The sequence below is a fragment of the Schistocerca nitens genome, chromosome 2 (assembly GCF_023898315.1).
Source record: "Schistocerca nitens isolate TAMUIC-IGC-003100 chromosome 2, iqSchNite1.1, whole genome shotgun sequence".
Taxonomy (NCBI): domain Eukaryota; kingdom Metazoa; phylum Arthropoda; class Insecta; order Orthoptera; family Acrididae; genus Schistocerca; species Schistocerca nitens.
This window is the reverse complement of record NC_064615.1, coordinates 386,695,796-386,719,110: the sequence shown is the minus strand read 5'-3', so window position 1 is coordinate 386,719,110 and position 23,315 is coordinate 386,695,796. Positions and strand designations below refer to the sequence as shown.

Genomic DNA, 23,315 nt, shown 5'->3' with positions numbered 1-23,315 from the left:
GTATCAACCAAAATGGCAATGCCACAGGAAAATAGACATATGCTCAAGCTTTAACATAACTATTGAAAATATAAGAATGTTTCAGTCAGTCTGAGAATATCTTAGACATGGTTAACCAACACCAGTGGTAAGCACTACAAGAAATCATTGTACATGACACAAATACAGACCAGTTAAGAAACTCATTACTTCCTTCAGTATGTGCTCCTCAAAATAAACATGATAACCAAAATTGGAAGGATTCAGCCTTATGTGTCAGTGGCAGTTTATCAATAGTCGTTCTTCCCGTGCATGATCCATAACAGATGGAGGGAGGAAACCGACAGTGGTACAGTATGTATCATCTGACATGTTAACAGGATTGTAAAGTATGACTCTAATAGTATAAACAATGTTGCTTTGCTGTAGAAGAGAGCCAAGATTGTTCAAACCACAAATTTGTGTGTCAGGATGAGAGTTTTTCAGCTGATAGTATAAAAAAGCTTGCTAAAGTGTATCCATACTTTTCTCATTGTTCTGTCTCACAGCCAATTATTTCTTTTTCATTAACTCAATCAGTAGTTTCCATAACGAAGGAGGACGTGCAGTCAAGTAGAATAAGTCGAATATATTAACAACAGAGAAGTATGAGGATGGTTTGATAAGTTTGATAAAAAATGTTTGTTTCACAATAAGCACACTTTACTTATCAAGGTAGTCTCCTAGAGGGATATACACCTAGTCCAGCAATCCTCCAGCTTTTTCAACCCAATGGAAAAAAATGTTTCATCAAACTCTTCAAAATACTAGTTGACTGAAAATATCACTTCCTCATTTTGGCTAAGTTTCAAGGAAGAAGTCACTTTGGGCTAAGTCTGGTGAATAAGGTGGATTAGGAGCCAATTCAAAGCCAAATTTGTGCATTTACACCATTGTTATTGCCAATATGCGGAATGACACATATTCTAGTGAAAGAGCAGTTTTTTATATGCCAGCCTTGGTCTTTTCCAGCCAAGGCAAGTTTAAAATGATCCAACAATGAAGTATAATAGGGTACAGTTATGGTTCTGCCTTTTTCGAAGTAATGTATGAAGATTATTCATTGGGAGTCCCAAAAGACAGTTGCCATCACAGTATCATCTGAGAAAATCATCTGTACCTTCCTCAGCGCACTTTCACCAGCCTTTGTCAGTTGTTTTGACTTCTGTTTTGACTTTTGTGTTCAATAATGGATCCAGGTTTCATCAGTAGGCATAAATTGGGGCAAAAAGTCATGTAGATTGTGATTAAATACGGAGAATATTATGCACTTGCTCAGTTGACATACCTACAGTCTCAGCAGTGTTGCATTACCATATCATGAATTTTGTGAATGGTTTCCTTTGTGGTAACATCAACTGGACAGCCAGAGTACGCTTCACCTTCAGTGCTTGTATGACCACTTTTAAATTCATTAACCTAGAAGTAAATCGTCTTCAGTGATTGTTCAGAGCCTGCATGAACTTTCAATTCTATTTTGATTTGTGCATCAGTCCAACACTTCAAATGCAAAAGCTTAATAACAGCACAAAACTCAGTTTCTTCCATTTTCAATTGCAGTTGGCACACTGACCAATTCAGTTGTCTCTCAGTAATAAACTGTGTACTGTACATTGTTGAAATTCTTTATAAATTTCCTTGTAACAGTTAAACTTACGAACCATGAAGGCACAACAAAAATGTTCCATCTTTCATGGAAATTTACCAGGCTTATCAAACCACCCTTGTAGCTGCTAGAAACTAAATCTGGACATTATCTTGACAATGAACTCTACACTACAGACTAAATTTAACAAATAAAAATTTGCAGGAAAACTGCTAAATTGAAAAAAAAGTTTATATCTCCTGAATAGCCGCAACTCTGTCCCACATACTGTTTCTGCATTGTTGCCTAGCTCTTGAAATCTCCCCAAATGATCTGACCATCAAATTACCCACCTCACTTGCAACTTGTACTTCCACTAATGACCTCTATATGTGGTCAGATTTTGACAGTCCATAGCCCTCACTAATCTAATCCTTCAAAGCCTTGTATCCTGTGAGTCCAAAATATTTTGAGACTGTATTAATAAAAAACAGGGAAATGTTAGGATGGTGGTGTTAATGCTTCTAAAGTTCTACCTATTCCCCCCACCCCCATCCCAAATGCACTGCACATTCATACTAACTTGTGAAACTTAGGGAAGTCTTCCTTTGGAATGTTGCCCTCCAAGGAATCTGCCACACTCAAATTATTCTGGGGACCAAGAGCTGGCTGAAACCCAAAAAAGAAAGCTCTGAAATATTTAGTGAGTTATGGAACACATAATGGGAAGATGGATTAGACGCCATAGGATGTGGAGTGTTCATTGCAGCTGACAAAAATATTGTCTCTAATGAAGTCAATTTCAAATGTGACCATTACATTATCTGGGTTTGGGCAGACCTAGTTGAAATCAAGTTAATTGTTGGATGTTTTTACCAGCCACCCGATTCCACCACAATGCTTTTTGGATTCATTCAAGAAATGTATATGCTCGGTAAAGCGAAAATACTCAGAGCATGCAATATTAATTTGAGGTGAATTTAACCTAGCAAGTATAGACTGGGAAATCTATGGATTCATTGCAGGGACTACAGACAGTCTTGTGAAGTGCTTTTGAATATGTTTTCCAAAAGCTGCTTTGAGCAGTCAGTTCAACACATGCAATGGAAATATTTTGAGCTTGTAGATATAAGAAGGCATATGCCAACATAGTGATAATGAGTACAAAAGTTAATAACCCAGTCAAGAAGGATAGGTGAGTATTTTTTCTAGAAAGAAAAGATAAGCTGTTGCTAGCATCCTATTTAGACAGTGAATGGACACCATTTAGTTCCAGTATGATGGAAGCAGAGGAATTATGGGCAAAGCTAAAAATATTGTAAATCACACTCCAGAAAGGTATGTGCCAAGTAAGTGAACTAAGAAAGGAAAATAACCACCATGATTAATAGCAAAATCTGAAAAACACTGAGGAAGCAAAGACTGTTGCATTCCCAGTTCAAAAGCGAATGCACAAATTACGGCAAACAAAAGTTAGTAAAGATTCATGCGTCCATAAAAATATCCTTATAAAAACATACAAGAACTACCACCATCATGCATCACCTGAGAAAACTCAGGTCATATGTAAAATTGCTAAGCAGATTGAAGGCTTCTATCCACTCACTCATTGACCAGTCTGGTGTGGCAATCAAAGATAGCAAAAGGAAAGCTACAGTTTTAAATTTCATGTTTAAGAAACTATTCACAAGGAGGATCATACAAATACACTGTCATCTGAACATCATGCAGACTCTCATGTGGAGGGCATAATAATAGACATTCCTGGAGTAGAGAAGCAACTGAAAGAGTTGAAAATAAATAAGTTGCCAGGTCCAGATGGGATCCCAACTCAGGTATTATGAAGAATACTCTACAGCAGTGGTCCCTTATTTACCTAGTATTTATCATGAATCTCACCCAGGACATAGTTCCAAGTCACTGGAAAAAAAGTACAGGAGACTCCTGTATATAAGAAAGATAAAAGAACTGGTGTGCAAAATTACAGACCAATATCCTTAACATGACCCTTCTGCAGAGTTCTTGGACATATTCTCAGTTTGAATATAATAAAGTTCCTTGAGGTAGAAAAGCCTTTTTCCTCAAATCAGCACAGTTTTAGTAAGCATTGCTTGTATGAACTCAGCTTGCTCATGATATTCAATTCCATATTCTTACACTTCCAAAGAACATTTGACATGCTGCCCCACTGTAGAGAATAGGTTTCCAGATATGTGGATAGCTTGAAGACCTCTTAAGTAACAGGACTGAATATGTTGTCCTGATGGCAAGTGTTTATCAGACACAAGTGTATTGTCACGAGTGCCCCAGGAAAGTATGATAGGACCAGTATTATACATAAATGATCTGATGAACAGGATGAGCAGAAATCTGCATCTGTTTGTTGATGATGCTGTACTATATGGAAAGATGTCAGCCTTGATAGCCTGTAGGCACATACAACATGACTTAAACAAAATATCTAGTTGGTGTGATGATGATTGGTAGCTAGTTCTAAGCGTAGAAAAATGTAAGTTAATGCAGATGAGTAGGAAACACAATTTCACAATGTTCAAATACAGCATTAATACTGTGCTACTTGACACAGTCAAGTTGATCAAATATCTAGGTGCAACAATGCAGGGTGATGTGAAACAGAACAAGCATGCAAGGATTGTAGCGGGGAACACAAATGGTTGACTTCTGTTTATTGGAACAGTCTTAGGAAACTGTGGTTCATCTGTAAAAGAGACCACATATGGAACAATAGTGTGACCCATTCTTGAATACTATTGAGAAAACTTAGAGAACTGGAATTTGAAGCTGACTGTAGGGCAGTCTTACTGCTGCCTACATACATTTCATATAAGGACCACAGAGATAAGGTACAAGAAAGTAGGGCTCATATGGAGACATATAGATAAGCATTTTTCCCTTGCTCTGTTTGCTAGTAGAACAGGAGAAGAAATAACTAATTGTGGTACAGGGTACCTCTGCCATGCACCATATGGTGGCTTGCAGAGTATGTATGTATATATATGAGTGAGGTTTCTACGGCTGCTGCCACCTCTTGCATCCCAATCTCCATCGTTCACGGTCATTCCAGTCTCCTTCATTAAGATCTCTTGCCACCATTGCTTCATTGATGTCGTCTTTCCAGCATCTTGCAGGTCTACCACGCTTTCTTTTTTGATGTGGAGTCCATTGCCATACCCATTTTGGCTATCTTGTGTCTGGCATACGCTGTAAGTGACCATACCAGAGTAGGCGCTTCCTTTCTATGTAGTCTAGGATTGTGCTTTTGACATTCATAACCTCTCTGATCCTATCATTTCTAATATGGTCAAGTCTGGAGTATCCACAACTACATCTCCAGAAATCCATTTCGACAGCCAGCAGGTGATCTTTCTGCCTCTGAGTTAGTTCGCACAAGTCTGCACCATATGTTGTGATACTTTCAATAATTGTGTGGTAGATGGTATGTTTTGTTCTGCGCGTTATGTTTTTTTTCAGAGAATACCATTTAGTTGCTTTATGGCTCGCTTGCCCTGGCCTATTTTATTGTTTACATCATCCATACTCCTACCATTGGATGACACTGTCACTCCCAAGTACCTAAAATTATGACACCCTTTAACAGTATCAGAACCGAGCTGTAAGTCGTTAACAGTATTTTCTCCCACTTTCAGAAATTCTGTTTTTGATACGTTTATGACAAGACCCCATTTTTCATATTCTTCTTTTAATTTGCGGAGCATGTAATTTGCATCTTCCTCATCTCCAGCTACTAACACTTGGTCGTCAGCAAAAATTGAGTGAACAAGATCTCATCGTCTATAGGGACACCCATTCCTCCGCATTTCCTTTTCCATGATTTTAGTGCCTCCTCTAGGTAGATGTTAAAGAGTGTAGGGGCAAGTGTGCATCTCTGGCGTAGTGCCTTTGTCACCTCAAACTCTTGAGATAGTTGATTTCTCACTTTAACCGTTGCTGTATAACCGTGGTAGAGGAGTCTGAAGGCTTTCACATAGCTCGGTGACACACCATTATCAATTAGACTTGTCCATAGCTTGTTCTGAGGAACTGTGTCATAAGCTTTCTGGAGGTCTACAAAGACAAGGTGGGTTGTAAGGCTCCTTGCTCTCCTTTTCTCCACTAGGTTTTTGTGGGTAAATACTCCATCAGTACAGTAGCGACCAGATCTGAATCCACTTTGTTCTTCAGATTCAGTTATTTCTTCTTCTATCCTCTTTTTCAGGATACGGCCATAGACTCTCACCATGGATGGCATCACACTAATACCATGATAGTTTGCACAATTCCTCCTGTTGCCCTTCTTAAATATTGATGTAACTGTTGCCTTTTTCCACTCCTTTGGGGCTTTAAGGCATTTGTCAAAAATCACTGCCAATATCTCAAAAAGAGTTTTGACGGTGCTGCTTTAAACAGGCGACTTTCTGTTTTTAATTGCATTAATTGCATTTTGGACTTCCTTTTGGGTTATCGGTGGTATATTATCATTACTGATTTCAATGCCTGGTGGGTTCTCAGTGAATGCAGCTCTGTTCTCAGTTAGTAGTCCTTGGTAGTGTTGTACCCATTCCTGCATGCTAATGAGGTTTATATTTGCTTTATCTTTATTCTGTGTTCTCACTGTTTTTAACACCTTCCAGGCTTTATTTGCTCGTGTATTCCCCCATGCTTTTTTTCTATCTCTTCACCAGTTTTCTGCCAGGTTTCGTTTTGTGCCTTAATTATTGTTTTCTGTGCATCTTTTCTCCGCTCTCTGTATTCCAGCCAATCATTGTCTGATCTTGAGTTCAACCATTTATTATAAGCTTTCTTCTTACTTTTTACCTTCTCTTGTATCGAGTGGTTCCACCACTCATCACATATTTCATTACTCTTTTGGATTTTTTCCCCCAGTGATTCATAAGCTGCATTATGGATGGCTTCTTTAACCATCTCATACATCTTATCTGCAGAGGTTTCTTCAATGGCAGCAAGTTTTTCTGCTAGCCTTTGCTGGTACAAGAAGTGGGTAGAACTATGGTCAAGGCTTTGTAAATTACATTGAATATTATTGGCTTTCTCTGGTTTGGCTTCCACTTGAATTTCTGTGCCTTTGATAAACTTGAATAATATCTTAGATATTAGCACAAAATGGTCTGATCCGCACACTGCACCTCTCATAGCCCTCACGTCTTGTACTACTAGCTTTGTTGTTTACTTGAAATGAGAAATATACTCCCCACTATCCTCCCCTTCCTCCTGATGGTGGTATTACACTGCTCATTCAAGCTGTGTGTCAGTGTGTGGTTCACAAGTTCTTATGTGATTGCTAGTGCTGTACAATGAGATGAGCTTTTTCCTGTGTCTTCTCAGTGCTGGGTTCTATGCTGGATGCTACTTACCAGGACTTGATGGGCAATGTAATACATCTGTGGCAGAATAACAGGTCCAAATCTTAAGGTTCTTCAGCATCTCATTAAATGGATAACATTTACTCCCCTCAATTTTGTGAACAGTAAAACAAGCACAAGTGCGCACGCGAGCACACACACACACACACACACACACACACACACACACAGATATATAATGTTATGAAAGGAGCTATGTGAATATTCTAATTGTTTGTGTCTTAAAAAAATATGTAGAATTTGGTGAACAGTACTGTTTTTTATGTCAAATAATCCTGTGTTTGTTACTGGAGTTTAGAGTTGGGGAACCTGAGAAGAGATATGCTCCTGTAATTTATTTTCTGCAATGCTCTTACAGACATCACATACAAGCAAAAATAGACAATGGTCATAAACGATAAAAATTGCATGTGGTGGTGCTGAGTTTCTCTTTTTTGTAGAAATGGCAGTCATCAGCTTTATCAACAAACTGATAATAGGATCAAGCCCTTTTCTACATTGCACACTGATGTTAAAAGGAATATTTATCTGCAGTAAAACTGTAATCTTTTAGGTTTTCTCTGCATGATTGATTAATAGTGAGCTTCCAGGTATCTAGCTGAGTTGTTGTTTCCATTTCCTGCACCGTATTTTGATGACCAACCTAATCATCTTCTTCCAGTGTTGTGAGTTTTGCTATTATGTGTACACGCTGCCTGGACTCCAACTAGACTGCAAGCTACTGTTGATCTAATACCACTATTTACAGGCAAATTTCTTTTCTGATGTCCACTTCACCCTTTGATGCTCTTTTGTTTTATAGAAGGGAATTGGCATTTTGCAGAGTTCAGTTCATACTCTATAACACAAAAGTGCATTCAAGGGTGGAGTGGACATTAGGAATTGAACTTGGCTATAAATAGCAGCATGAGAGCAACAATATCTCACAGTATGGTTGGAGTCCAGGCAGCAAGTACACATAATAGCAAGACTCACAGCATCTGAAGAAGATGAATAGGTCAGTCATCAAAATATTGTACAGAAAATGGTAACAACTTGACTGAACACCTGGAAGTTCACTATTAATGCAGTAAGATTATTTCACTGTCAAATGATTTACTTTCATATTGTTTGTTAAAGCTGCATACCAAAAATAACAAAAGCAAGAATTATTATTTTGTTTGAATGATATTTCTGCCATTTGACTGTACAACTTCTTTATTTTATATTACTATCATGATTTTGGCCTTAAGTCATTATCAAGTACAACAACAGTGTTGGGTATAGTTAGATTTTGTTAAGTGAAGTTGTCATCAGGATCTATTGAACTGGCTGTCCCAGCATGTAGATAAGTAAAGAGTCAACAAAATGTATGGCAGCTGGGTAGCAAACATGTTTTTCAGCCATTAAACAACTGAAACACAGAATGAACACCAATACGGCAGTTTCATGTGCTGTTAACATGGTTTAGTGAAATCAACATGGTTCATTGCACGTGTAACTAGTGTATTGGTGTTTTTCTGTGTTTCAATTGTTTTATGTCTGGAAAACATGTTTGCTACCTGTCTGCCATACATTTTGTTGATTTGGTTCTCATCTACACATTGGGACACCTAGTTCAGTAGAACCTGATAATGACCTCACTTAACGAAGTCTAATTATTTCCAACACTGTTGTACTTGGTAGTGGCTTAAGGCTGAAATTATGATAGTAACATATAATAAAGAAATTGTACAGTAAAATGGCAGAATATCATTCAAACATTATTACGTGACTATGGCCCAAAAATATGAAAAGATTCTTTTTTTTTTTTTTGCTTTACTCCACTGTTACTGATATGACCCTCTGGCCTGGAGCGAGGCAAGAAATTTTAAAATGCAGACCAAGATTTTGCCATATATTTAAATAGTATTCATCCAGTGAAAGAAAAGAGATGACAAGTTTTATGACACAAAATTTGTATTGCTGTTTGTGAGTATTCTAACACCAATGCAGACCATCTTACTTGGTACAGCATTGTAAGGTGATTCATAAAAAATGAAGAATAAAGGCTGTGAATGGTTCACAGGGACTAATATACAGTAAATATAGTGCTGTACAATCCCGCTTAACCAGTTGAACAATATGCCTCTCTAGGCATGTGGACCCATTGTGATGCTCCACATCACTATATTTGGCTGTTCTGAACTCCTTTGATACCATATTCTCATGACAGCCATGGGTCTCCTATCAGCAAGAGCAGCATTATCGCAAAATGATAAACCTCAATCTCACTAGGCCACCATCCTATCATATTCTGACACATGCTGGCAGATGTTTCTCCTTACATGAGGCATAACACAACGTTTTCACAAACAAACAACATTCAAATGCTATTTCTGCATAAGAAACCAGCTGTTTAATTGTTTCTTGTTTACAAACAGTGTAGTTGCACTAAAGTGCTAATCATTTGCATATTTAAGCATGTAGTACACTTCATGCCAAACTGATATTCTTGCTTGCTGTCTTCCATGGTACAATTTTAATAGCCAGCAATGTAAATAGTTAGTGGGATTAGAAAATTGAGAATCACTGACAAGTACCTGAAATCTAGGATATGAAATTAACTGTCAGCAGTTGAATTTAGCTTATTTAGTATACTTTGTACTCATCTACATGAAGCATTTGCAGTGAAATGGCAATATTCACTTCACATTAAAAGACTCTACTTATGTGTGCTGTCTCTAGAGTAAAAGATTTTAGCAAATCCTTTGCTGTATGATTCAAGAAAGTGGAGAGTCCCAGAAGATCTAAAAACACCTAACCCACCTGGTTATCACAGTGTGCAAATTCCACAATGTTACTGGCTGGTTAATTGTCCTCTGTGCAGGCAGTAAACTAGGCTGCACAGGTTTTAGCATCTCACACAGATTGACTGTAATTATTTCTGTTGTCATTCTCTCTCATATTCTTTGTTGTAGTAAGCATCAGCTACGACAATACAAAGCACTGTCTGTCAAGAATACACAGAGACGTAGCTATTAACTTAAAGTCAGTAAAAGATAAACTGAAAAGATTTCTCAGACACCACACCTCCAACAAAATAATTACATTTTCAAAGTCTTCATGTACTATTAAGTTTTATTCTGAATAACAGAGCCAGTACTGAGTTGGGTTACATATGAATAACAGCTTATGACACTGTTGATGTTCCCACATGTGATGTTTGCCTGCTTTAATTCCTCATTGATTGTCCTTGGTATCAACATACAGCACTGTTACACTGGCTGAAAAATGTTGGGTGGAAGTACAACACTGACTACTATAAATGATGTAGCTGACTGACAGGTAAACATTTGCATTTCACAGTTCTTTACTTTCACTGATCACAACCCCCCCCCCCCCCCCCCAATAATACACAGTTATATGGCCAGTGCACTATTGTTTAACTTTCAATAAGCCTCATTAATAGTTTGCAGGCAAACATCAACATACTGCTACAATAGATTACTGTTGAACACCTACGAGCAATAAAAACCTACCCACACATTTCACAATCTTTCAAATAAATTGAACAGACACTCTCATTGTTTTAACACATGGCCTATTGGTCTAACACTTATTTCACAGTGAAGTTGATGCATTGTTGTTGTTCTGACCAACACAGGTTTCTTGCCTGAAACTCGGCCGTGGACTGACTATCTTGGGACCAAAGATCAGGCCCTTATATATCATCACAATAATAGGAACTAAAACTACACATTGCTTGATGTTTAATTTACAGAAATTACAATTAAAACATAACTCATTAAATTAACTGAATACAACAAAAAACTCTGTCTTTTTAACAGTTTCTTCTACTACAAGAGTTAGGTCAAATTATTTGTTTAAATGATGAAATTAACAACTATAGTTACGCAAACAATACCTTGAACAAAACTGGTAATTACATTGGAATTAATTAAGGGCTGGCTTTGCTAACATGTTTTCGAATAGAGCCAAATAGATCCTTTAAGACAACTATTAGTTGTTCCTCCAAATGTTATAATCAGTACAGTATTTATATTTGTTTATAATTCAACAATAGAATTTAAGTTAGAAAACAATTACTGATTTCACCCTATAACAAAAGATACTAACTAGGAATAGTCAAAATAAATTAGAAAATCAATTACATATGTAGAACTAAGCACAAAATTAGAGCTGGTGTTATATTCTTTAAAACTGAGGGCCAACCTTTCTCTTTTATGAAAATGCAGATAATACTCACATATGTTAATGGTAATCAGTCAAAAATGAAAAAAAAATTAAATAGGCAAATGGCAAAACAAGAGGGGAAGTAAAAACATCCCAGCTTGCTTCATCACACACAGATAAACAGATTGTTTCTTCCAGACTATATTCTATTACAAGACAAGACCTGAGTGGTTGAGAACTGTCATCTAGTAGGATAAAATCATTAGTTGCCTTACTGGCATCAGGACATACATAATAATCTCTCTACACAGGCATTACCGCAGTATTTTGATGAAGAACATGGAGGTCTGCATTGCCACGTGTGAAGACACACCACCATGCACAAAGACACGCCTTGTCAGAAGACACATTTTTTATAAATTTTTAGATAAATACAAATCATGCAAATCAGACCATGCCCACTGTCACTTTACAAGTTAAACCCAGAACTTACTCCAGAAAAAAACAGCTATCCATTTATTTACATCACCGAGTACATTTCAATGTGCATTCTAGAAGGGCTCGCTCATAATATGACGGGTGAGCATCACACCTGTAGCTGATCACCTACTTTTTCATGAACCCTTCTCTGTGCATAGTAGACAGAGATATCAATCTTATGGAGGGTGTAGCAAAGTTTGGTGGCCAATGACCTTGCAGCAGTAGTAACTCCAGTTCTTGTCAGACTAAGTTAAGTGCTGTCAGGCTGGGCTAGCTCTAGGATGGGTGACCATCCAGTCTGCTGAACACTGTTGGCAATCAGAGTGCACTCAGCCCTTGTGAGGCAAACTGAGGAACTACTTGATTGAGAAGTAGTGCCTCCAATCTTGTAAACTGACATGCGGCTGGGAGAGCGGTGTGCTGACCACATGCCAGATCAAACAGTGGCTGATCAGTACCATTGGGCCTTCATGGCCTGTGTGGGTGTAGTTTAGTTTAGTTTTAGCAAAGTTTGGTATACGTTGGGTGATGTCACAGACCTAGTCATGCAAGGCATAGCACCATCAGCACCTTTTGGATGCTGAACCTGTAGTTAGACATTGTCCCAACAGCTTATGAACAAGATAATGGTGAATATTTAACCTCTGGACCATCTCTATCTGCCTCCAGTTTGCCAGTGGCTCCCTGTAATTTTCACCTAGTAAGTGACACATTATTGCCGTTCAACAGAGTTGATTTTATTTTTCATGTAACACTGCTATTATCCCATGCAGATCTGTGTTCTGCACTGAGGAAATGACTTGGTCATTGTACTATTGGTTTACATGTTGTTGTTTCGTGTAGTACTATTCACTCACATATCAAGATACTCAATTTTGTGTCACTTCCTTAAGTTTGCTCAAGTAGTTGTTAGTTGTCATAACTTTTCCCCAATTTATGGCAACCAGTGTAAATCATCAGTGCCTTTCTCAATAACATTAACAACTACTATTGCAAGTGTTGCTGTTGAAAGCACTCTAAATGAAACCTCAGTGACTAATGGTTTCAGATTGATCAGTTTTCTGCCAGAAAATCAGTTTGTGAGTCATCACTTACTTTCAGATGTTTCCAGTTTCACAAGAAGCTTATGATTATTTCCTACTAGCATCTTGAAAATTATAATATATATGAATGTTGGCATCTGATTTGTGCTTTGACTGTAAATTACTTAGCAAACTGGCAAGTGCAAAAATACAACTATGACATACAACCTTTTTTCCATGTATACATTAGATCACTTCTTTGTTCAAGTTCAGAACATATCTGGGTAAATTGTAATACTATCTCCAAAGCACATCAATTTAACGTCTGTAATTGCAAATGAGTTTCCTTGAGTGCAGGGCTGCATGTTGAGGCTCATTTGAAAGTGTTGTGTTAACAATTATGACAGGAAAAATATTAGTTGCTAATGATTGGAGGGCAACAGAAAATTAGTGTCTGGGAGGTGCACAGATCAACCTTCTATCAGATGTGTGTATTACACTTCACAAAATGGACATTGTTGAGATTCAAGAAATCTTCAAAACAAGCCATTAACTAGCACCATGAACACTGAATGAAAAATGGCATGCCACAGTAATCACAAAGATTCACACCATCAAGACTGATAGTGCTCAATATTCCGGTAGGTATCCACTCTTAAAGAAGGCATGTAGAATCACATAAACACATTGGTGTAATGGGATGATGAGAACTGATGGAATGTGATGATATGCAACTGGATGTGAAACAGTATGTGATGGAGAATATCGTGAAGCTGGCTATCCTTTAAATCATAACTGAAGGTAGTGAGATAATATGTTTATAGACATGGGAAAAAATATCCAGAGGCGGAATTTGTTAAGTGATCCAGGTGGTGTGAATTGAAATGTCACACACTTTACAGGAGGGATAGTTTGCTCTAAAGGAGTATGATTTTCATATGCAGACCAGTAATCAAGGAAAAGCAAGTTATTTTGACCAGCTATGACCAAAAATAGTGCTCATATCATGGATGTAGTACTCTTATGCCCATTTTCCCACCCTTGCTTGCTGTGACATAAATATTCCCTACTACCCTTGCAAGATCATGCACACAAGAAAGAATTGTAGGGGCCAGAGCTCCTCCAACTTCTTGCAGCACATTAAATAACTTTCCTGCCAATCTACCGCCCATATTTACAGGTGGCATAACTATACAAATGTGTCAAGACACTGATGTTAGCTGACCCTGATACAACTCTCTTGGTGTCCCTAATTTTTGAAGATTGCTCTGCATTGTCAAGTTGACGTTTCATTTGAAATTTTGTTGTTTTATGTCCCACAATTCTGTAGCACTGTTTGAAGTTATGCAACTACCCACTGTTTCCCTTGAAATCAGTGTAATCTATATCATATGCAATTTGATGTGTCACTATCGTGCACATCCTTCAAATTGTATTGAGCATTCTTGAAATGCACAAACACAAGTTTTTGTAACAAGTGCACCTTGTCCTCCCTTGAGTACACACAGTTGTATTGCTGTGGATTTATTCGAAATCTGTTTGTAACTGTTTTTTAACTGGATAATCTTCCATGTATGTAGCTATGTTTAGTACCTGCTCCTTAGACAATGATTTTCCTGAACTATGTTTCATTGGAGACAGGACTTGTGGCTCCCAGTCCAACAAGGATGATGAATTACATGGCCTGACACCTGTTTCAGTATCACTTTCACTTGTTAAACACGTATTGTCATCATTGTACTCCTCATGGACATTGTCCACGCAGTTGAGCATATGCGTTGCAGAAACACTAATATTTCATGTGACACGTAATTCTCACTTCGCAAAATTCCAACTTCAGCAACTGTTATTGTAGATATAATGCAATGTTCTCTGTGTTTATCTTTGCCACTGCTCTGCTTTGTATTTACACCACTAGCACTGTAACACCATTGTGAGTTACCAGTCAAGTAAGTATTTCAACTACGCTCCATAGCCTCATGCTGTGCTCGCCATTGGATACCTCCATTCTTGTCCTTTGTTGCCATCAGCAGCCAATATTATGGTTGCATGGTAGACAATATGTGGGGTGTCAAATGCTGTAAACATCATTGACCTTTTGCAACCTCCCACTCAAGGGGTTCTTTGTTAGTTGATCAGGTATGTGGCTTGCATTGTCAGATATTTCTCTATTAACCAAAGACTGGTTTGATGAAGCTCTTCCCACTGTTTTATCCTGTTGTTTCTAAGTGATTACTGTGATGAATGTACATTACAGTACTTATGTAGAAGAGCAACCAGTCTTCAGACTGAACACAATAATAACAACATAGAGAACATCTATTTATCTAGAACTGGTAGTTTTGCTACTTGATTCAGATTCAGTTTTGTTTTAATGGTTCTTCTTGAAATTATGTCCACATATTCTGTGAGCCTTTAAAAAAAAGTGAGAATTGCTATGGTAAGTGTATAGTGAAGAAAAGATCCTAACTAAGCCCATCAATAAAATGACTGAACAAACTATGAAAACATCGTTTGTGTATACCATAATTAATACATGAGAAAAATATGCTAGTGCTCACCTGATAATATTTATAACATCATCTGTGTCCCAACAATCAGCATACCCATTTGTATCAAAACACAAGCCAGAGATCTTAAAAATAAAAATAAGGTTACATCACATTCTAGGGGGGGGAATGCTACTATTTGATAGAAGAATTTTTAGAGGATGACATGATAATTTGAGCTAGGGTAATTTAGTGTTAGATTTTTAGATACTATTTTTTATTATTGTTATTATTATGATCTCTGCCTTTTGTGTATATAAAACAAAATTGTATTATTGTTATGATGTTGTATGTAAACATCAGCTTTCTGTGTTTACGGAAAATTTTACCAGACCTCTGACATGTCTCCTGTACCTGAATCAAATGATTTTGATTATGTATTTTATGAGACTAAGAAACCACAATTCACAAGCTCCATTAGAATTTAACCTCAAAATTACAGATGAGTCTAATAAATTATGTAACTGAAGAAAGGATGAATTATTTCTTCTCTTCTAGTTCCATGAACTACACTAGAGATAAAACAGTCAACACTACTAGTGGAAGTATCACAGAAAATCTGACAGGCCTCCATGGAATCCTACAGAGCCTGGACTATGAAATAAGCAATGAATATGATGCATACTATGAAGATATTGAATACTTTAGTGAAGAGTAAGTCCTTTATAAAATTTTATTCTTGTATTTAATTCAATTTAATGATGTTCTTTTTGTCACATTTTTTATTTTACATAATAATTAACTATACAGTACTATAGTGAAGCTTTCATATTTCTGTCATAATATATACAAATAAATATACAGATTCTACTCATACATTGCCACTGGTCTCTATCATTTTGCATACTTTCAGTTATGTTATGAGCATAATCTAGCTACTCACTTTTCCTCCATTCTTCCACACTGGCTTTCTTCATTATGCACTCATGCACTGAAGCTATTCTTCAAGCTGAATATTTTCATGCAATTGGTGGATGAAACCTATTTCAGGTCATTTAACTATTACAGCACAGAAGTTTCCCTCCATAAAATGTGAAGCTCTTTGTTGTACATTTTTAGTGACTGAAATACAGAACATTAATATATAATATGTAACCTAGGAACATTATCTCTTAAGCTTCACTTTTCTTGAGCAGTCCTTCAAATGTCAGAAGAACATTAGTGTTTAATGTCTGACTGACAGAGAGATCATTGCTGACAGATCACCAGCTCAGATAGAACAAGGATGAGGAAGGAAATCAGCTGTTCAAATGATCCGTTTCTGCTTTCATCTAAATCAGTTTAGGGAAACAACACAATATGTACAACTAAATGGTCAGATTATCATTTGAATCATACTCCTCCTAAATAAAATTAAAATGTCTGAACCACTAGTCCACATTGCTTGTTTTACCTGAAAGAAGCTCTTTTTTGCCTGACAGTCTACACCTCTCACTGGAAGACACCATCAAATTCTGTTTTTCAGATTATTATTATTACTATATCCCCCCCCCCCCCCCCCTGCCTTTTCACGAATATTGTCTCCAGATATTCAAAATTTGTCAACACAGTGAGCAGTTCCAACAAAATTGTAGGCAAATGTTATGGTGCTCTTTCTTAGATTGATACTTCGACTATTTGTGTTCAGCTAATCTTCTGTCCTCTCTCTAGTAATTCTATGACGTGAATGGAAAATACAGATGTATCAGTATGTGCAACGTCTTCCACGTCCAGTGAGGGCACCCCTGTCGGGAACACCACCAATGTGTTTCAGTTAGGGATCTTAATATACATGTGCCCCCTTCTTCAGTATCAACCTATACTTCTCTAGGGGATGAATTTATAAGAAACTAAATCCACATTACAACACTGAAGAACCAATAATACTCCCGCAATGACAACTGCTGCCACTTCCAGATCAGAAAGTATTTCCCATACAACCTTGCAACATGTATATAGTGAATCTGTGGGGATGAGAAATCCCTTCATAATGTTCTACAAACATGCACAAAAGAACCTAGTCCCACATGCAGTCTATAAGCACATCTAATGTGTCATATACACCCAGCTCCTATACGAACCACATCTGTTAACAAGCATCTCCAGACTGGGCAAGCTTAACAATGGCTTATGGGAACACTCAGAAACCCTTTCATCAAGCTCTGAAGTGAGTAATATCCTTCCTAAAGGTCTCTATCACTCCCAAAACATATACCACCACCCAAACAACTTGTAAGAATCCTAGTACATTGTTCTCTCACTCTCACTCCCGCTAATTGTCACTTCACTTGGCCCATATCTTTGTGGATGGCTATGGTATAAAGCATACACGATGTTTTCATCCATTATCTTCTATTTCCTCCAGTGACTAGTACATGCTGAGCTACACTGTCAAAAGGAAAGTTCCTTCATGAAAACTATTAACTTATGAGACGGAATTTCTGACCAGCACTTACTACCAGAGACAAAATATTTAGTACTGCCAAAAGACATGTGGCAAGGAGATAGCACATGACACTATCCTAACTTCCTTTCCCTTTCCCAGGGAGATAGGTTGAGAACAGTTAAAAAGGGCGGACAGGTCACTCAGACTCCAGAATGAGAGTTCTCAACCCCGGTGATGGTAGTGTCATGTAGTTTTCCTTTTATGTGTCTTTAGGCACCCCTTTATCCCCCCCTCCCCCCTGTTCTTACAACAAAAATAAATTAAAATACTCTTCTAAAATAAAACATATTTACTCTGTAGTTTCAAATATCTTTTATATAAAGTTGATAAAAGAGAATTTGTTATGACACTATTCTCTGAACTGAATTTACTGCAGAGATTTCTTCCTTTATTATACCTCATGTCCACATTTGTGGATTCTTTTTGTTACAGAGATGGTGCATTTCAGTTCATCTGTTATTTTGTCTTCAATCTGTTGATGTCATTATTGAAACAGTAGCAGGCAGCTTCAATTTTTATAATCTGAATTATTTATTTATTTATTTTTACATTTTGGGTTTTGTATAATGATACACTCTCTTCTATCAATAGCCATTACATCTTGTAAAGCAAACTTCAGCCTTCTTAACACTTTACACCTACAATCACTTAAAAAAGAAATCAAAATGTGTCACCAAGTGGCAAATAGACTACTGACATTAAAACCAGAAACATTTCATATTATGACTGCTTTCAGCTCCATATTTTCACCTGCTGAAAGATAGTGGAATTATCATTTTTTCAGCATACTCTGTGAGCACACTGATTAGTGAAGATACCTACCACATTTTGGTGTCCTGCAGTGTGTACAGCCTGCACTGCAGTACTCAGAACACTGTCGGCTTAATTGTAACCACCCATTACACTGTTTCTTTTTTTCCTCACTAGAGCCCAGCATATTGGCCATTACCTCTCATTCAAATACTAATTGAGATACAAGGTTTTCAACATAATAATCCAACAAAAATAATTTTGTTTTATTTTTCAGATATGAGTTTTTCTTTTTAAGCCAACATAATGTAGATAACTTGCTACAGCTGCTGAAAACACTCTGAGACAAAATAAAGAAACATGCACTACAAAGGAATTATCCATTTGTGACAGAAATCAATAGATGTGATGTACATGTACAGACAAACAAATGATTACAGTTTCAAAAAACTTGGATTATTTATTCAAGAGAAAGAGCTTCACTAATTGAGCAAGTCAGTAATGTGTTAGTCCATCTCTGGCCCTTATGCAAACAGTTATTCAGTTTGACATTGGCTGATAGTGTGTGTGTGTGTGTGTGTGTGTGTGTGTGTGTGGGCGCGCGCGCGTGCATGTGCATTTGATTGTGTGTAGACCCGTCAGGCCAAGGTCTGGTTTGGCAAACACAGAGACAAGCTGTAGAAACTCTCGCTGTGCGCAGGTGGGTGTTATTTTGCTGAAATGTAACCCCATGATGGTTTGCCATGAAGAGCAACAAAATGGGGTGTAGAATATCGTCAGCATGCCACTGTGCTGTAAGGATATTGCAGATGATGTCCAAAGGTATCCTGCTTTGGAAAGAAATGTCACCCCAGACCATCACTCCAGGTTGTCAGGTAACACACAGGTGAGTAACCCACTACTGTCCAGGGTATCTCCAGATATGTCTTCATTGGTCATTGTGGCTCAGTGTAATGCAGGACCCATCAATGAAGACAGCTCTGCACCAGCCAAGGAGATGTTAGGATGAAGATGTGTCTTAAGGCACCCAGCGTCATGGTGGGATATCAATCTGACTGTCGCCCATGGAAATGGAAATGAGCGTTTGGCATCATTGGCCACAAGGCCCCTTACAGGGCAGGTCTGGCCGCCTTGGTACAGGTCTTACTGCATTCAACACCACATTGGCCAACCTGTGCACCAGATGGGGATGAAATGATGATGAAGACAACGTAACACCCAGTCCCTGAGCAGAGAAAATCCCTGACCCAGCCAGGAATCGTACTCGGGCAGGATGGCAGTCCGTCATGCTGACCATTCAGCTATCAGGGCGGACACACTGTTGCCCATGATACAGCCTGACATCCAGGAGTGGTGATCTGGAGTGCCATTTGTTTTCATAGCTGGATCACTTTGGTTGCAGCACAACAATATGTTGACAGTATTCTATGCCATGTTTTGTTGCCCTTTGTGGCAAGCCATCATGGGTATACATTTCAACAGGATAATGCCTGCCCACACCCAATAAGATTTTTTACTGATTGTCTTTGTGCTTCCCAAACACTTCCTTGGTCAGCAAGGTTGCCAGATCTCTTCCCAATTGAGGCCATGTGGGGTATTATGGGCAGGCCCTCCAACCAGCTCAGGATTTTAATGATCTAACACACCAGTTGGACAGAATGTGGCATGATATCCCACAGGAGAGCATCCAATGGCTTTATCAGTCATCGTCAAGGTGAATAACTGGTTGCATAAGGGCCAGGGGTGGACCGACACATTATTGACTTCCTCAATTTGTGAAGCTCTATCTCTTGAATAACCAATTTTTTCTGAAATTGTAATCAATAGTTTGCTGTATATGTACATCACATCTACTGATTTCTGTCTCTTTCAGATGACTCCTTCATGCTGTATCTTCCCACTCCCACTCCTCCTCCCCAGCCCCGTGTATCTGAAGAAAAGCATTTTTATAGACGTCAGCTGTACACATTCACCTTTCCACTTTATTGGTTTCAGTTACTGTAACAAGAAAAGCTGTACATCAGATAGATCAAAAATGCACACTGCTCATAAATGACTCGACAATGTACCAAATGCAATGATGTCCACAGTGGTACATAAAGAAGCCATAATTGGCTAATGTCATAAATCACACAAGTAGGTTAAACTCCAACATATAACAGGTTGCATAATGACTGCTGACAGTTAAGAGGTCATTAACTGTCAGCAGTCTTAATGGAACTTGTTATACATTGGAATTTAAGCTACTTGTGTGATTTATGACATTAGCCACTATAGTTAGTTTACATACTACTGTGGAATATTGTATTTTATATACTGCTGAGTCGTTTATGAATAGTATGCATCTTAGATTCATGTCATCTTCCAGTGATAATCGTCATAATAACCAAAACTGATAAAGAATAAAGTTGAATGTGTATGGTTGATGGCTATAATAAGCTTTCCTTCAAACATTCTTTAAAGTTACATCCTTTTTTTAAGGCATTAGCCTTTGAACTAGTTTGATGTGGCCTACCATGAACTCCTTTCTTGTGCCAACACTCTCATCTCAAAGGAACACTTGCAACCTACATCCACTTATCCATATTCTGTACTCATACTGTCCATCCCATTCAACAGATGCTGTAATTCTTCTTCACTCTCACTGAGGATAGCAATGCCGTCATCAAATTTATCATTCATATACTTTCACCCAACATTTTTAATCTTACTCTTGGGCCTCTTCTCCCTTTCCTACACTGATTTTCGGTATGTAGATTGAACACTAAGGGTGAAAGACTGCATCTGTATTTTACAGTTTTCCTACTCAAAGCACTTCATTCTTGATCTTCCATTCTTTTTGTTCCCTCTCTATTTATATTCATGTTGCATATTACTCATCTTTCCCAGTAGATGACTCCTATATTTCTCAGAATTTTGTACATTTGGTATCATTTTACACTGTTAAATGCTTTTTCTAGTTTGACAAATCCTATGAGCATGTCTTGATTTTTCTTAAGTCACGCTTCCATTGCTGCTGTTGTTGTGGTCTTCAGCCAGAAGACTAGTTTGATGCAACTCTCCATGTTACACTGTTCTGTGCAAGCCTCTTCATCTCCAAATAACTACTGCCACCTACATCCCGAATCTCCTTACTATATTCAACTCTTTGTCTCCCTCTGTGATTCTTACCCCACACACAATCCATCCAATACTAAATTGGTCATCCCTTGATGTCTCAGAATGTATCCTATCAGCCGCTCCCTTCTTTTAGTCAGATTGTGCCACAAATTTCGTTTTTCCCCAATTCTATTTAGTCCCTCCTTGTTAGTTACATGACCTACCCATATAATCTTCAGCAATCTTCTGTAGCCCAATTTTCACAAGTTTCTATTCTATCCTTGTCTAAATTGTTTATTGTTTTTGTTTCACTACCATGTATGGCTACACTCCATACAAATGCTTTCAGAAAATAATTCATAATACTTAAATGTATACCTGGTGTTAACCAAGTTAACTGCTTCAGAAAAGCTTTTCTTGCCATTGCCAGTATACATTATTCTCTGTATTATGGCCATCATCAGCTATTTTGCAGGTCAAATAACAAAACTTGTCTACCACTTCAAGTGTCTCATTTCCTAATCTAATACCCTCAGTCCAAACTAATTTAATTTGACTGCATTCCATTATTCTTGTTTTGCTTTTGTTGATGTTCATCATATATCGTCCTTTAAGAATGTGTCCATTCTACTGAACTTTTCTTTCAAGTCCTTTGTTGCCTCTAACAGAATTACAATGTCATTGGCAAATCACAAAGTTTTTATTTCTTCTTCCTGAACTTTAATTCCTGCTGCAATTTTTTTCTTCAGTTTCCTTTTCTGCTTGCTCAGTGCACAGACTCAATGATGTTGGACATAGGCTACAACCCAGTCTCACTTCCTTCTCAACCACTGCTTCCCTTTCATGTCCCTCAACTCTTATGACTGCCATCTGGTTCTTGTACAAGTTGTAAATAGTCTTTCGCTCCCTGCTATCTCCAGAATTTCAAAGAAAGTATTCCAGTCAACACTGTCAAAAGCTTTCTCTAAGTCTACAATTCCTATAATCATAGGTTTGCCTTTCCTTAACCTACCTTCTAAGATAAGTCATAGAGTCAGCATTGCTGTGTATGTTCCTATATTTCTCTGAAATCCAAATTGATCTTCCCCAAGGTTGGCTTCTACCAGTATGTAAAGAATTTGTGTTAGTATTTTGCAACGGTGACTTATTAAACTCATAGTTCAGTAATTTTCACGCTTGTCACCACCTGCTTACTTTGAAATGGGAATTATTACATGCTCATTTACCTTGAACACCAGATTGAAGAGTTTTGTCACGGCTGGTTCTCGCAAGGCTACCACAGTAGCTCTCATGAAATGTTGTCTACTCACAGCACCACCCCCCCCCCCCCCCTATATATTCCTTCCACCTTTCAGCTTTCTCATTTTGCTTAGGACTTGTTTTCCATCAGAGCTCTTGATGTTCATACAGCTGCTTCTTTTTTCCCCAAAGGCTGCTTTAATTTTCCTGTAGGCAGTATCTATCTTTCCTCTAATGAAATATGCTTCTAAATCCTGTAGCCACTCCTTTTCAGCCATTTTGCACTTCATTTTTTAGACATTTGTATTCCCTTTCACCTGCTTCCTTTGCTGGATTTTTATATTTTCTCTTTCCATCAATTAAATTCAAGATCTCCCACATCATGCCAGGATTTCCACTAGGCCTTGTCTTTTTACCTATTTGAACTTCTGCTGCCGTCAGTATTTCATCTCATAAAGCTGCAGAGTCATCTCCGCTGTATTCCTCTCCCCTGTTCTTGTCAGCAGTTCCTAATGCATCCTCTGAAACTCTCAAAAACCTCTGGTTCTTTCAACTTATCTAAGCCCCATCTCCTTAATTTCCTACCTCTTT

General features: G+C 37.8%; 1 pseudogene; it reads left to right on the top strand.

Moving 5' to 3' along the window:
- The window catches only part of LOC126235042 (agrin-like), a 350,234-nt pseudogene that overhangs the window by 278,672 nt on the left and 48,247 nt on the right, over positions 1-23,315 (top strand).